General features: G+C 34.7%; 1 long non-coding RNA gene across 1 annotated transcript; it reads right to left on the reverse strand.

Annotated features, from left to right (window-relative positions):
- Positions 1–12,411: 12,411 nt before the first annotated feature.
- LOC149530207 (uncharacterized) lies at positions 12,412–13,144 on the reverse strand. The gene is made up of 4 exons (XR_016359260.1): positions 13,039–13,144; positions 12,817–12,885; positions 12,598–12,713; positions 12,412–12,451 (listed from the first exon to the last, which is right to left on the reverse strand). It is a non-coding gene; the product is annotated as an uncharacterized LOC149530207 (long non-coding RNA).
- Positions 13,145–14,837: the final 1,693 nt, after the last annotated feature.

Below are 14,837 nucleotides of genomic sequence, written 5' to 3' on the forward strand. Positions count from 1 at the left end.
CTTGATACGTTGGGTTCCAAAGTATGCTTTATTGTGATTTATGCTTTCATTTGAATGCTTGGATATCATGTTTAGATGATGTTGGTTAGTTGACACATTTCCTTATTATGATGTTTAGCATATGATTTTGATGATGTTAATTGATTAGTTGGAATATCTAATGCTTTACTTTTTAGCATGTTAGGTTTCCTTATTCTTATGATGGTAGTACGCTTTAGTAGTGACATCCTCATAAGATAGCTCTAACTATCTAGTTGGTATTTTGGGATGTTACACGTAGGGGATGGCTAGGACCTTTGAGCTTTCATGATGCTATTATGGTTGGGAGGATCCATGCATGAGTTTTGTTATTCTTGTACACCATGATGTTGCTTCTGTACACTATGATGTTGTTTCCAATATGTTCTTTCACTACTATGTTTCAGATGGTTAGATGTAGTTTCCATCTTGTAGTTACATTGTTCGAGTATTTATGCCTTGATTTTTGGATTTGATACACTTCAGTGTAGAGAAAATTCATTTCTTAGCTTTTTACCTTTATGTTTTCTAGCTTGTTGTTTTGTATCCTCATGTGAAATTGCACTTTCTCGTGCAAGAATGCAAAAGCTTGCTTGGTGTGTTGGGTTTCCTCATGTGGCTTATAGTGCATCCTTGTGTAAAACCCAATACCATTTTGGGGTGTTTTGGCTACTGGGCTAAGCAAGTCCTTGCATGATTGGGAAGATTCTAGTGTGGCTTGTTGTACATCCTCACACAGAGGAGTACATCCTCGTGCAAAAATCTGTCATTTGTGTTTCCTCATGTGAAAAATAGGGGCCATCTCCACTAACTTTTGGGAATGTAATTTGGTGTTTTAATTACCCTTTGGGTTTTCTTAATTTCCCATACTTTGACAGATCTAAGATTCTTTATTATGTTGTCATCTTTGGTTTCATTTCTCTATTTGTGTGTGTTAGTTAGGTAGTGGCATGTGGAGATCCATTGGTGGTTAGGTTTTTTGGTAAATTCTTTCGTTGTGATCTTCCTGATCCCTATATGATGTTGTCACGTGCATTCATACTTGGAAAAAAAAATCTTGGCTTGTATTGAATCCTTGTTCCAATGATCTCTAGGTGGGGCATTACACTTTTTGCCACTTTGCAGTCTATCCAATATTTTTGTCTGTTAACTGTGCAATTGGGCACCTTAAAGATTTGACCTCTCTTTAACCTTAATTGTGTGGTTGCTTCATTTCATTAAAATTTACACTTACTATTTGCAGCTATGTGAATACCCCTAGCAACCATGAAATCGTGGCTTCACACACCTTTCTCACTTTTAAGTTTTTATTCCTACAACTATGCGATCAAGATACTATATACAGCTTAACCTTAAGACTTTGTTGGGTTGCAACTTGGCTTATTTGATAACAATTTTTCTTTGCAACCATGTGAGAAAAGGATATTTTATTCTTTTTTAACCTAATTTACAATTCATAGTTTATCTTTATTGTTCAAATAATTGGCAAAGTGAAAATGAGGGCTATCACACTTTAGGGGTGGAAATGACTGGTTATTTGATATTATATTTCAAAATTCCTTCACTCACACTCTTTTCTTAAGATCTATCCCCTATAGTAGAATTTAGAGATAGAATTTAGAGACACAGATATTTCAGAATTTCATCCTTGAATTAATATTCTCTGAAACTAATACATTAGTGATATAAACTTGGGAATAACTCAAGATATGACATAATTGTCATTCAAGATCCATTTGTATTCTCAAAATTGCATAATGGTATTAATATTCTTTGAAACTAATACATTACTGATACAAAACTTAGGAATAACTTGAGATATGATAGAATTGTCATTCAATATCCATATGTATTCTCAATGGTATCATCAATGGGAAGAATATGCACATGCTTGTCATACTTAACATTAGGGAATTGGTGAATGTTGAGCTGTCATTTTTCATGATGCTTAACAATAGGAATCCTTTTGAACTCCTCACTTGAAAAGCTAATTCGAGACCAACTCCAAGGTTCCAGGCAATCTTGTGACCTATTGGAATCTGCTCAATTGAAGATAAATGTATTTGTTCACAAAGAGGCCTTTTTTGGTTCAAACCAATTTCAGATAAGATGATCAATCTACTTGTTGTTTCAAAATTAAACACAAAAGATATTTTTTTTCATATTTCCTATTTTTAAATGAATGTAATCAAACAATGCAACTATATGAATTCCTAATTTAACCAAGGGTCAGCAAAGAAAATAACAAAGATAAGGTAATGAGAGATTAAAGTAAATAGCATAAAAGAGAAATTCCTAATGGATACAAACCACGGTAACAACACATCTATGAGTTAAATCATTGAAAATATTAGGTAGGAAACCAATTAAAGTAGGAGCAGCACTTCCTCAAATTTTCTAATGCAAGCATCGATGAAAACTTAGTAAATTATGAAATCATAAGGCCACAAAAAGTCTGTTAATGTGATATGAGAAGCTATGTAGAAAAATAGGGTGATCTCTTCTCCAACTCTATACGTTAGTGGAATTTATCAACACATGACAAACACTAGAACTAAAATATCTCACAATCAAATCAATACAAAAAAACTATTGGCTCCATTATTATCATGAACAAGAATCCACAAAAATAACACACTCTGAAAAGAATAACTACACTCAAAATGAGAGCACCAAAAGCATATATTATTGCATCAAAATAACGGCCTATAATACATGTTACATTCCTAAATTTATAAGAAATAATCTCCTCAATTTGTCTTGAGAGTGAGAGATCTCTATATGCAAACATATGCTTCTAAAATAATAATAAAAATCTATTTATGTACAAACAAACTCTCTAAATGGTGTTAATTAGCACTCCACCCTTGTTTATATCAATTAATGGGTGCATGAGCCTTTACATGTCTTAAAACAAAGAAATAAGCTATAGATAAGAAGAAGAAATCTATAAGAGGATTTTGGAATAATTGGAAGCTCTAAAAATGGAGGCTTGTCCTTCTCTAAATGTTTCTATGATTTAAATTACTACCAAAATGTGTTTCTGGTGCATAAAAAGCTCTAAATTTGGAATTGACAGTTAACTATCGGTGCACCTCTGACTTCTTTAAAAAAATTGGTGCACCTCTAAAATATTGCACCTTGGAAGTAGCACACTTGCGCAGGTTAAAAAAATCAAAAATTTTCCCCCAAGTGTCAAAATTGAATTTCTAGCTTCTACGTTTTCTTCCTCTTTATACCAGAGTGATGTTTGGATGTTTGCTCTTGAATTTCTCTATAATCTCCATCACTTACCTTATATTTATGCTTGATTTTTTGCTAATAATTACTAATATCCATTTGATTTTCTACAAAATCATCAAGTCTACCATCGAGTCTCAACAATACCTCTTCAGCCTTGAATGCTTGCCTGATATCTTCATTAGACAAAGCATCCTCAAAATTTCTTCAGAATTGTTCAACTACTACTTGTACTGACTTGAGCTTCATTTTCAACTCATCTTCAAAAATGACAAATGTTTCAATAGTGGTGGTGAGGTACCCAAAGATCCATGTGGTAGAGGTGGCATTTGATTCGAATCCTCTTTTAAAGGTTGGTTCATGGGTGTATCTCATATTTTATCATCCACCATTTCAATCCCTATTGGCATAAAGTAGAAATCAGACATCTTAAAATATTTGATCCCTCCCCCTCTTCTTCATCCATCCATTGTCATTGCTCATCCTCTGAAGTTATAACCTCAATAGGTTGCTTGGGAATAAATGGAAGCATGATGGTGGAGCTTCTCCTTCTCTCTTCCTTAGTGGCCTTTTCCAAGCATGTCCTTTGACTCAATGGGAGATTATCTTCTTCATCATCTTTATCCTCTTCAAGGATAGTTTTTAGGACTAGAGGAAAAGGTATAACCCTTCTTTGTATCTTCTACCTTCTAGTCCTTTTGACCATAGGTCTAACTTTAGCTTTCTTAGCAGCTAAGAGAGAGGCTTCCTCCTTTGGAGCAGGTTGTGACACCTCCTATGATTCTTTTTCTGGCGCTTGTTCCTATTCTCATTCCTGTGGAGGCACCTATGGAATATCATGAACTTGAGTTGCTCCTTCAATTTGAGGCTCTTGGTGCTATAGTTCTTGAGCTACCTCTTGATCCTAAGTCACATCTTCTTGTTAAGGTTCACCAGCTTTGAGCTCAGCTTACTTGGGAGAAACTCTTTTCCTCTTATTCTTATCTTTATCCACCTTGAAGTAACCAACTTCCCTATCATGTTTATATACCATTTTTGGCCTAATTGGAGATTGGGCAGGGAAAGTTGGTACTATTACTTTTGCACCTTTACCCTTAACTGGGCGTACTATAGCTTGGAAGGTGATTGTCTAACGAACTGGGTCTAGCTTAAAGGGCTTCTTGATCCAGTCCTTTGTCAATTTTATTATATGTCTTGCCCCATGATTAATATTTGCAATTGCTTCCCTATGAACCTCTACATTCATAATTGGTCTATCAAATATCTTGTCCCAATTGTAAAAGGGATCCAAGACCTCTTGAGTTTCTTATTGAATAGCCTTAGGTGGGATTTTTATCTTCAAGGCACTACCCGCTAGATATAGAGTCATCCTACAATAATCCCTAATTTAGATATCATAGTCATCTATTACGTTCATCCAATGATTCTCTACTACATATTCATGAATGAATTATTTTCCTACCAAAATTTGAACTCTTCCAATATTGTCAAAAAATGAACGAGGGGAGTTGTAGTCCTCCCATCGATATTTGTCCCATTCTACATCAAGAGTCGTGATATCTTGTTTTCACTCAACTTCAAAGGGACCTATAGTGATGGGCCATACCTAGGTCTTCTTATACTATTTCCTCAATCTATCATGTGCATGTGTGATTTATCTCACAATCTCCAATAAAATGAGCTTATCTAATGGATATCTCAGGAGTCTCTTTGGATTCACCATTGTGCCTGCTACCCTTAGGTAGGTGGATTTATTGAACTAGATGTAATAGGCACCCATCTTTGTAATCCTTGTTGTTGCCTCTACTGACATCCTCTTGGCACAATCACCCTTGATGAATTGAATGATTGCAAAAATTAAAGCATCATTCACTATTTTGTACTCCATACTCTAATCTGAGAGATTCTTTTTTACTAGTTGGGGATATACTGCATAAGGCCAAGCATTAGCATCTTGCATGCTTCCCTTCTTATACAATCCTGGATAGTGAGTTGTCCTTTCTACCAATAAATACACCAAGTATGATGTCATGTAAAACTTGGGGTCAACTTTGACTCCTACCAATTGCTCATCTAAGTTTTCACTTAGTATTGTAGTCCAATCAATTGGCATTTTAGTTGTTTTGATGGTCTTAATGAAATGTACCATCTAGATATTTAGGTGCCCAGCTACCAGTAAACCCATAACCTTGCTGAAAAGCACAATGGAGTATATGATATCATCCTTCATGTATCCTCTCATTATATCTACCTTGTCGGGTCTTCATCCCAATGGTGTTCTATCAATCAAGAATGACAATTGTATGATCTCTTTAGCTTCCTTTTCATGTTCCCTATACCATCTTTCTACTTGATGACAAGTAATTATTACATATTGATCCACTCTCGAAAGATGGAAAATTATTTCAATATTCCTTGATCTTAAATCCAAGACTATCTCCCTTGTTATACTCTTCACAACTCTTTCTTCTGATACATAATTCTCTGCCAAGGCCATGACAAGCTCCAAAGATTGCACTGATGTGGAATGTGAGGCTACATTAACCAAGCCTGATATTAAAAGTGTTGAGACCATCGGGGACCTATCCTTAGGCTTGTTTCAAAGTACTAGGAATGTGTTCTAGTCTATGTGTCCCAACTTAGTGTCTCTAACCTCTAAATGTGCATCCTGAAAGTGTGATTTCATAGGTGCCCCTTTAAACTTGAAGAAAACTAGTTTCATATCCATCTTCTCTATAAGTGAGGATGATGAGGAAGTTATTTTATCTACACAATACATAAAAACATTAGTCTAGAGGGGTGAAAATTAAGCCCTAACAAAACCCTAATTGTTAAAAAACCAGACACATAACCCCAAAACACTCACAAAACTAGTCAAATCCCTCATTTAGCTCTATTTGTGTAGTTTAGCACACTTGTGCACCTTGATAGGTGTGCTAGGTGTGCTTAATGACTCAAGAATAGTTATTTACATTCAATTGTGCACTTGTGTAGGTGTGCACCCAAACAGGGTGTGCACATGCGCATGTGCACTATTACACACATTTCATGTGCAATCGAGACTTAGTTAGCTTTGCAAGGTTAAAGGTGTACACCTACGCACCTTAATGGGGTGCGCATGTGTGCACCTTTACCCATGTTCTAGTTGAAAGGTCAAAAATTGGTCTATATATGTATACCTTAACTAGGTGTACATATGCACACCATTACTTGGGTTCTTTAGTTAAGTCTTAATGAAAGGTGTGCACCTGCGCACGTTGAATAGGTGGCAAGTGTGCACCTTTCCCTTAGGAGAGTGTTAGCTTTTTAAGCCTTTTTAAAGATGTAAATAAAGGTGTGCATCTATGCACCTGGGATAGGTGCACAGGTGCACACCTTTCTTTGGTGAACTTAGTGTGTGTAGGATGTTTAGTGCACCTCTATAGGTGCACAGGTGCACTTGTGATTGCTCTATAGAAGGAAATAAATAAGGGAAGGGGTGGTCTTGGGTATTTATAGGCCTGAGACCATGCACACCTTTGGGATGTGTGTTGCATAGGTACACACCTCCAAAGGGTGTGCATGCGCACTTGCACATCTAGTGCTCCTAAGCACCCATGATAGGTGTGCATGTGTGCTAGGTGCACTAGTGTGCACCTTTACCTCTTAATCATTTTTTAGGTTAAAAACACTCAAATCTGATAACTAGGTTTTTTAGGCAAGGTACCAGGCAAGACATAGACTCGAGGTAGAGCCCTAAAAAAGACTTAGACCCTGAACTAGGGGTCTAAAAAAGAAAAAACAAATTACTAGGGGGTCCTTATTTCTAGAAGAAATGGGGTGTGCATTGTGAAACCACAATAGTGAACCGAAATGACATCTCCCATATGAACTATCAGAATTCAGTATCCAAAACTATCTCTAATGTAAATAAGAATGTGAATTGGTTTTCTATTGCTAGAAATTTATTTTCTATTACTTTAGCTAATTATTCAGCTGTGGTTTCCAATAGAACATGTTTTTAATTTTTTGTTACCAATAGTTCTAAAATAGAAAAATCCACATGCATATGAAGTGCACAAAAAAAAAAAAAAGTATCCAAGCTATAGGATTAGCCATAGGAAGGGCAATATAAAAAAATATTTTTTATTAATGTTTTATAAGCAACAATATTGTTTTGATAGTTCACAATGACTTATAGGTGCTACTTTTGCTAATTAACATGTTAATATCCTCCTTTTAAATTGTTCCATCAAGGATGGATGAAGTAGTATGTACTTTGAACAAAATATTTGTTGGCTTTTTTTAAGATTGTCTTAAAAATCAAGTTAATTTGAAAGGTCTAAACATTTGGCACAATGAAAATTGTTTTTGATAAAGAAGGCAGAGAGATAGCCCTTAACCCATAGAACCATTACAGAGAGTAATCATTTTTGGCATTATTGTTGGTGATTATAGCCAAGCAGTAGGATAAACCATCATTAACTAGCTATGTAACATATTCCTTCCATAAAATTTATCAAAAGTAGCTAATAAAAACACTAACCAAACATCACTAAGATTCTTCACATAACAAAAAAATAGAGTATTGCTCAAGGAAATAATAGAACTAAGCCTAATAAATAACATACTTAAATAGAGATCAAACTAAAAATTATGTCTCTTAATGTTCATCTCATTGATTCCTCATTACTATCTTTGTGAGAAGAGGTGTTAGGATTCTTGGGATTATCCTTCAAGGGAGAGGAGCTAATTTATTGAATTTTCACAAAGAAACTAGTTCCCAAATCATCCCTCCTAAAGGATATACTTCTACTAAAATTAGGGAAATGTGAAAAAATATGGTGGTAAATCACAAAAATTATCCCCTAGTAGAGAGAGGGGCTATCACCACTTGTACACTTGGGCATTGGGTACTAAATTCATTACACTTCGGTACTGAATTCATTCTAATCTTAGGTTCTTTGCAAGTCTCATCTACTAGGGCAATACAGATTGTATCCTTCCTTTTCTTTCTCTACAATATGGTGCCGATGAGAGATTGAAGGATAAAGTAAAAAAAAATTAAAAATCCTAAGTGCCTAATCCTAAACACAAATACCATAACCTCACAAAGGGCAAAGAGCCAATGAAAATACCTTAATAAGAATTGTATCACTGCAAAACAATTGCAACTTTTCCATGGTTTTTGGGTGTAGGAAAACCACCAAGTTAACATCATTAATGGTTCATCCACAATGAGCCAATTCACCACCTTCTTCCGCTCTAAAATTTTTGTGTTGAAATTCCTTTTAGTTCCTTTCCTGTTACCAACAAAAACAATCCATTTTTTCAACAATCCATGGAAATACCTACCCAAGAAAAGGTAGAAAATGAAAAAGATGCAGAGAATTGATGTTACACTTTTGAGGATTCTCCCTTGTGAGTCATTGTAGTGTAGTAAATTTTGATTGTTTCAAGTAGATCCAAATAGAGAAGTAGATTGAAGAGCATGAACCCCACTCATTGTATTTATAGGGGAAACTAATTTTCCTAGAAGCTAAATTTACTTGTGGGGTTGTCAAATTAGGATTTTTTTGGCTATTTTAAATTTAGAAGAATTATTTGTTAAATTAAATGAAAATAAATTTCCTTGGCCAACAAGCAAGAGCAAGAACAAGAATAAAATAATCTTAGATAGGGAGAAAGAATAAACTAGCTCTACTTCATATGCTTGTTACTTTGGTATTGAGTGAGAAAAGTTCATACAATTTAATGTAGCTTAGATTGTTTGTATGTCAATTTATTATTGTTTTTAATTCAATAAATTAAGTAATTATTTCCACAAATTGATAGGGTTTCAAAGCATTTGAGAGGGATCTCATAAGAATGGGGTTTAGGGTTAACAACTGATAATTTTAATTGCAAGGGAATTATATAGGTCAAGTATTAACTGGTGTGACTCTATACACCAACAAGAAGTCCAAGGTACAAGACTGAGAAACAATGGCGATGATAAGATAGGAGAAAAAAAATACAAATGAGTCCTCTTTTTAAGGACCAAATAACTAAGGCAACATGGTCTTCACTATATTTAGCACCACTGAGTGCCCTTTTCTTTTTCTCCTTAGTGCTCAATTTATTTGTAACAATATTAGACACCATTGTATCTACAATGTCCCAATATGGATGAAGTAAAACTCCAGCTGACCTAATCATTTTTCTTCCCTCTCCAAGAGTCACACTACTAAATTATTATATCATTTCTTCCTTTATCTTATATTGTATGATTAAATCTTCTATGTTTGGTTGCTCAACTTTCCTTTTACAACATCTTTCCTCAAATTTTTCAATATTTATTCTCCATGAAAATTGGTAAAAGGACCTTGACTTTATAAAATTGTCATCAAATAAGAATTTAGGGTTAGCTTTTTTTATTACAGGATCTAGCTATTTTCCTTTGAAATCAGCCATAGTTAATTCCAGGCTAGGCATGGGAGGTTCTATTGGATTTCCTTCTTCCAATTCTACAATGGTGATGAACACTCCACCGTGAGATCCAAGCTGTTCATTTTTCTCTCCAATGAGTTCAAATTACTAACCATCTGGTCACCCCTATGACTATGTGAATAAATTTCTTTATGTGCTTCTAACCATTTTTGCACAATTGAAGTTATCTTTCATTCTTTGTCTTTTGAGGCCCCGACTGTGTGAACACAATAGTTTGCCCAATCATTGTGAAGGTTCATTATACTTCTCTCATTCAAGCGACTACACAACTAAGGATTTATCAACTATTTCACTTAGTTACAAGCTAAAAGGTAGTTGAGCACTTAACTGATGCGACTCAATGACTAGAAAAACTTCACTACTTCACTTGGTCATGCTATAAAATGTTGTTGTCTTTTGATTAGCTTTATTGTGCAATCAACTTGATCACCAAGTCGCACACTTAAAAGCTTTATGAGCTCAAAGAAAAACTCCTGACCCTTGGAGAGTTTATTTCATTGACTTTCAATCATGTTAAGATCAATGATGGGAATATCCCATCATTTTGAAGTTCCATAGGGTTTAAACAAAGTAGGGATGCAAGGTTGTGATACATGGACGTGCAGGCCCCTTTTCCTTAGTTTTAAATTAGTGTATATCATGCAAGTTCTTGGTCATCGATCAAATGATGATCGACAATCATTGCTTCCATAGATTTTGAAAATGTACAAAGTTTAACAAAAGTAGGGAAGTGAGAAGCTACCATGTGGACAAAGTGGGACCGGGTTTAGTATGTGGTCCAGAAAAGGAAAACTGTTACAGAAAGTGATAGATCAGAATCTTCCTATTGGTTAAAAGTTGTTGACTAGGATAGTGGAGTCACTAATAGATTTGGCATTGATTTTTGATGGCTATGTGTCGCAATTACGATAGCCATGTGTCACCACTACAACAAAGATAGACATTATACTTATTTAGTCACAATTTACGATGTCTATTCTTTCCCGTCGCAATTACGATGCCTATCCGTCGCTATGCAGCCACTTATATTGACTTCAACCCCATCACAATTCTTGTGCTTTCCATCACAATTGCAACAAGGTTTCTGTCGCATCTACAGGAACCCCGTCACAATACTTGACCAAGTGGTCGCAACTGCGACGCTGTCGACCCCAGAAATTGCCATGCAATTGCTGTGGATGTGACGAAAACTGCGTCGCAATTTCTGTACTGGGCATCGCAATTGCGATGGTTAGAGAAGTAAAACAAAAAATATATATATTCCATTTGTCATTAAGGCCACACCACTCCTTCCATTGGTCTTGATCTTCTATTCACTCCTTCTCTCTTCCCTAGGTCACTGTCCTGATGATGGATCATGGCGTACAATCAGGAAGAAAAGAGTACACATACTTACTCAAATAGGTTCCTAAACTTACATGCTAGTCTATATGGAAAATATTAACAGCCTTTACACCTCAAAATTGGGCTTGATGAAAAATCATCATATTTTTGGAGGCTAAGGTAGGACAAGCAATTGATGTTAGTTAATGTAAATGTTCCACAAGGAACCAGTCAAAGACATTCTTCAAGCTCTAGAGGTGCACACTTATTGTCAGGTTGTGTGATTCAAATATGCACTCCTAATTTTTGGGCCATTTCATTAGAAGGGAACCACGAGATATCTATAGATGACTAGGCATTTTGTTCGAATACTATTAAATTAGCAGCATTTATGTGTATGCCTGGAAACAAAGATGGAAGATAGCCTTGGCGATGCTTCTGATGTTAAACTAAGATTATTGAGAACTTTAACAGTAGACCCAACAATTAAATTATTCACTGTCGGAAATCTAAATTTCCTTCAATAAAAATAAAGAACTATTGTAATGTAAAAAATATTACAATTATAGCACTGCCACCCTAGTTGACAATAGAATTACAATTTAACAACTCCATCTGACAGAATATTTACTAGAAGACCTAAAAATATTTCACACTCTAAAATAACCTTTAGAAAGGTCAGCATGCAATCTTTGCATGAAAAGTGAAAATGCATGTTGAGACATCTACCTCTAAATTCCCTAGCAGTATGCTATGCATACAAAGTACAGATGTTGCATCATATGATCTTAACGAAGTAGATCTAGTTGAAGGTGCAGATTGTAATAATTACTGATAGGAAAATATAGTGATAAAATAGAATATGTCAAATGCAATCTTGCAGATCTAACTCCCAAAGTTTCACTTTTGAAATATAAGCTCTTGACAGCTACAAAAATACACAGAATCATGGACACATCTACCAGACATTTAAATGCATGCAGTTCCACCAATGGATAAAAGTGGCAACACATAATGTCCATGTAAAGATGTCATGGTGTGTACATGCAGACAAGCTTGCTTAGAAATGAATGCCTCAAAAAATGATAGGCAATACCCCAAGTACAGGATATGAAAATTGAGCTTAATTTAGCCAAATATTTAATTAGAGCATATAGCTCATGAACCAAATCTAAAGCAACTTAAAGTATGAATAAGAATGAGGGTATAGAATATGATGAATGTGTCCATGTTTGCTGACAAATAACATAAACACTATTAAATAATCATGTGTTTAAAAATGATTTACCTATAAGAAAACATATACACCAAACAAATAGGTAATTGAACCAAGTTATATATAATAGTAAAGTGGATTACAATCTCACCAAGATAGATGTCATCAGACCAAGAGATCCAAATCCTGAAAATAGAAAATCCAGTCAGGTTTGCTTCTAAAGAAAGTAATCATGTTTCCTTCCTTACAAAAATAATAGATATATGTAAGATTAGATATAATGATCAGTTCAAAGCTAGATTCAATGAAAAATAGTATTTTGCACCACTAACCCTGCGCAAGGAAATCACTCTGCACATCACCGTCATAATTTTTGCATGCCCAAACATAGGCACCATCACTCTTCAAAGAATAGGCTACCATGTCATCAATAAGCCTATGCTCATAACTGTTCATGAATCAATCAATGAAAGAAGTTATTGTGTGCTCGACAGAGTCAAGATAATCAACATTGCAATCTTCATATTATTGTGCCAAGAAACAAAACCAACCAGATTCCTGCTGCGTCATATTTAGCTTTCCAACTAGCCTCATATACCTCCTGGAAGATATCTTTAAACCTACCAATTTAAGTCACATATAAGAAGAATCTTCGAGAATATGAGGATCATTAAGCTAGAGAATCATAAAGAATGATAACATGGGAAGTAAGGTGTGTTAGAGAAAAACGTAAAAATAAGATCATCAATCCTTGTATTGATTTGAAAACATACCTTCCATCATATTTTTTTTAAATTTTGTTTTTAGTACTCAGGTAAAGTGGCCATTTCTTCTCATAAGCTATTGCCATTGATGCATTAGCAAATGCACGAATAGACTACACATAAATAATTAATCATAATTGAATATTTGAGATTTACTCAATTAGAATTAGAACAGGAAATTATATTTGTCATAAAAGAGAGGACTACATACCTCATCAGTACTGTACATAGTTAATGCTATTCCTCCATCTCCTTTAAAGTCATATACCTCCAACTCTGTAGTTTCACCTCTATTCTCTAGAACTGCATCAGTTGACAGAAATCACTGTTGCATGCTACAAATAATACTAATGAAACAAAAAATAGATGTTTTTCGATCTCTGACAGTGAAACCACAATGATATTCACTAAGTTGAAAGACAATAATATTATAATTCAATGTGTTCACAAGTTGTCAGATATGGAAATAATCCAAGTATCCTTAGAAGTGGAGTTCAAAAAGCAACAAGCTCTTCACTTTTAGTGATAAAAAGCTCATTACCTTTTTTAACATCATTACCTTTGATTATCTTTTGTGACCTTTTCTCAGCGAAAGACTTATGACAACTATAATGTCATTCCTAAATGACTCTAAAAGACCTTTTAAAACACTCTTCACACACTTATAACCTTAACTAACCCAATTCAAGCCTAAGTTGGCTTATGTTGCCAATGTTGGCAATTTTACAAGATCTTGCACTTTGAGTGCATTTTACATCATTTAGGGACTTTAATAGCCTATTACATCATGTAAACACTGCTATCCACCCATAACTTTTCCTAGGACACCCTAGGACTTCAAATGACCCCTTACATCATATTGACTTCCTATTTGTGCCAATTTGAGCTTCACTTACATCTTATTGAGCTTCACTTTGTTTCGAGAATAGTTTAATATTCTCTACTAAACAGGGCCAACCACATGAAGGTGGAAGCTCATTTGGCCCCACCCCCCTCCCCCTAACATCGCTCTACATTCCCCATTAACATCTAACATTCATTCATTCTTTCAACCATTAATAAAATGTAACATTCAATCAATATCACATGATAACATTCATTAACACATTAGATTCATAAACATGCAACATTCATCAATATTTTGCATTAACACATAATTCATGAACATTCATTAGCGCATAATTAAATTCATTGAGACATGAAATTCAGTCATTATCAATTAAGGTATGTAGATGACAACCATTTCTTTTTTTTCTTTCTATTTATTTTTTCTATGTAAGCTCTAAGAGGAGCATCGGTGTCATCATCAATTCGCCCCTCATCAGTTCTTTTCTCTGTTTTTGATGATCTCAAATTCCTATGCTGTTGCAAAGGGGGGTCCTCTGCAATAAAAAATAAAAGAGTTAAATTAAAAATAATTTATTATAATTGTTACAAGTATTTAATTAGTTTAAATAGCATAACTATGACACTCTTTACCTGATCTAACCACATCATTTTGTCTGGACTCAATGTCAACACACTCATGAACATCAACCCCTTGATCCTCTACAGCTACTATACAAAATGTTACGTTAATCCAAACACCAATTGCAATTACATATAAAAAATTTAATAGAAAATGTATACCTCCACCACTAGGATGCACATCATGCGAACCTTCAGCATTCACAGATTGTGTAGAAGGATTGTCAGACTACATTCCAACATCCTATGCATTGTTATTATTGCTTGCTTAAAATAGATATACTCACTTTATATTGGAACTTAACATCAAATAGACTAATTGGTAAACTATTCAATTTGAA

Source organism: Cupressus sempervirens, chromosome 11 (genome assembly GCF_028749045.1).
Source record: "Cupressus sempervirens isolate cs-2001-9-10 chromosome 11, ASM2874904v1, whole genome shotgun sequence".
Taxonomy (NCBI): domain Eukaryota; kingdom Viridiplantae; phylum Streptophyta; class Pinopsida; order Cupressales; family Cupressaceae; genus Cupressus; species Cupressus sempervirens.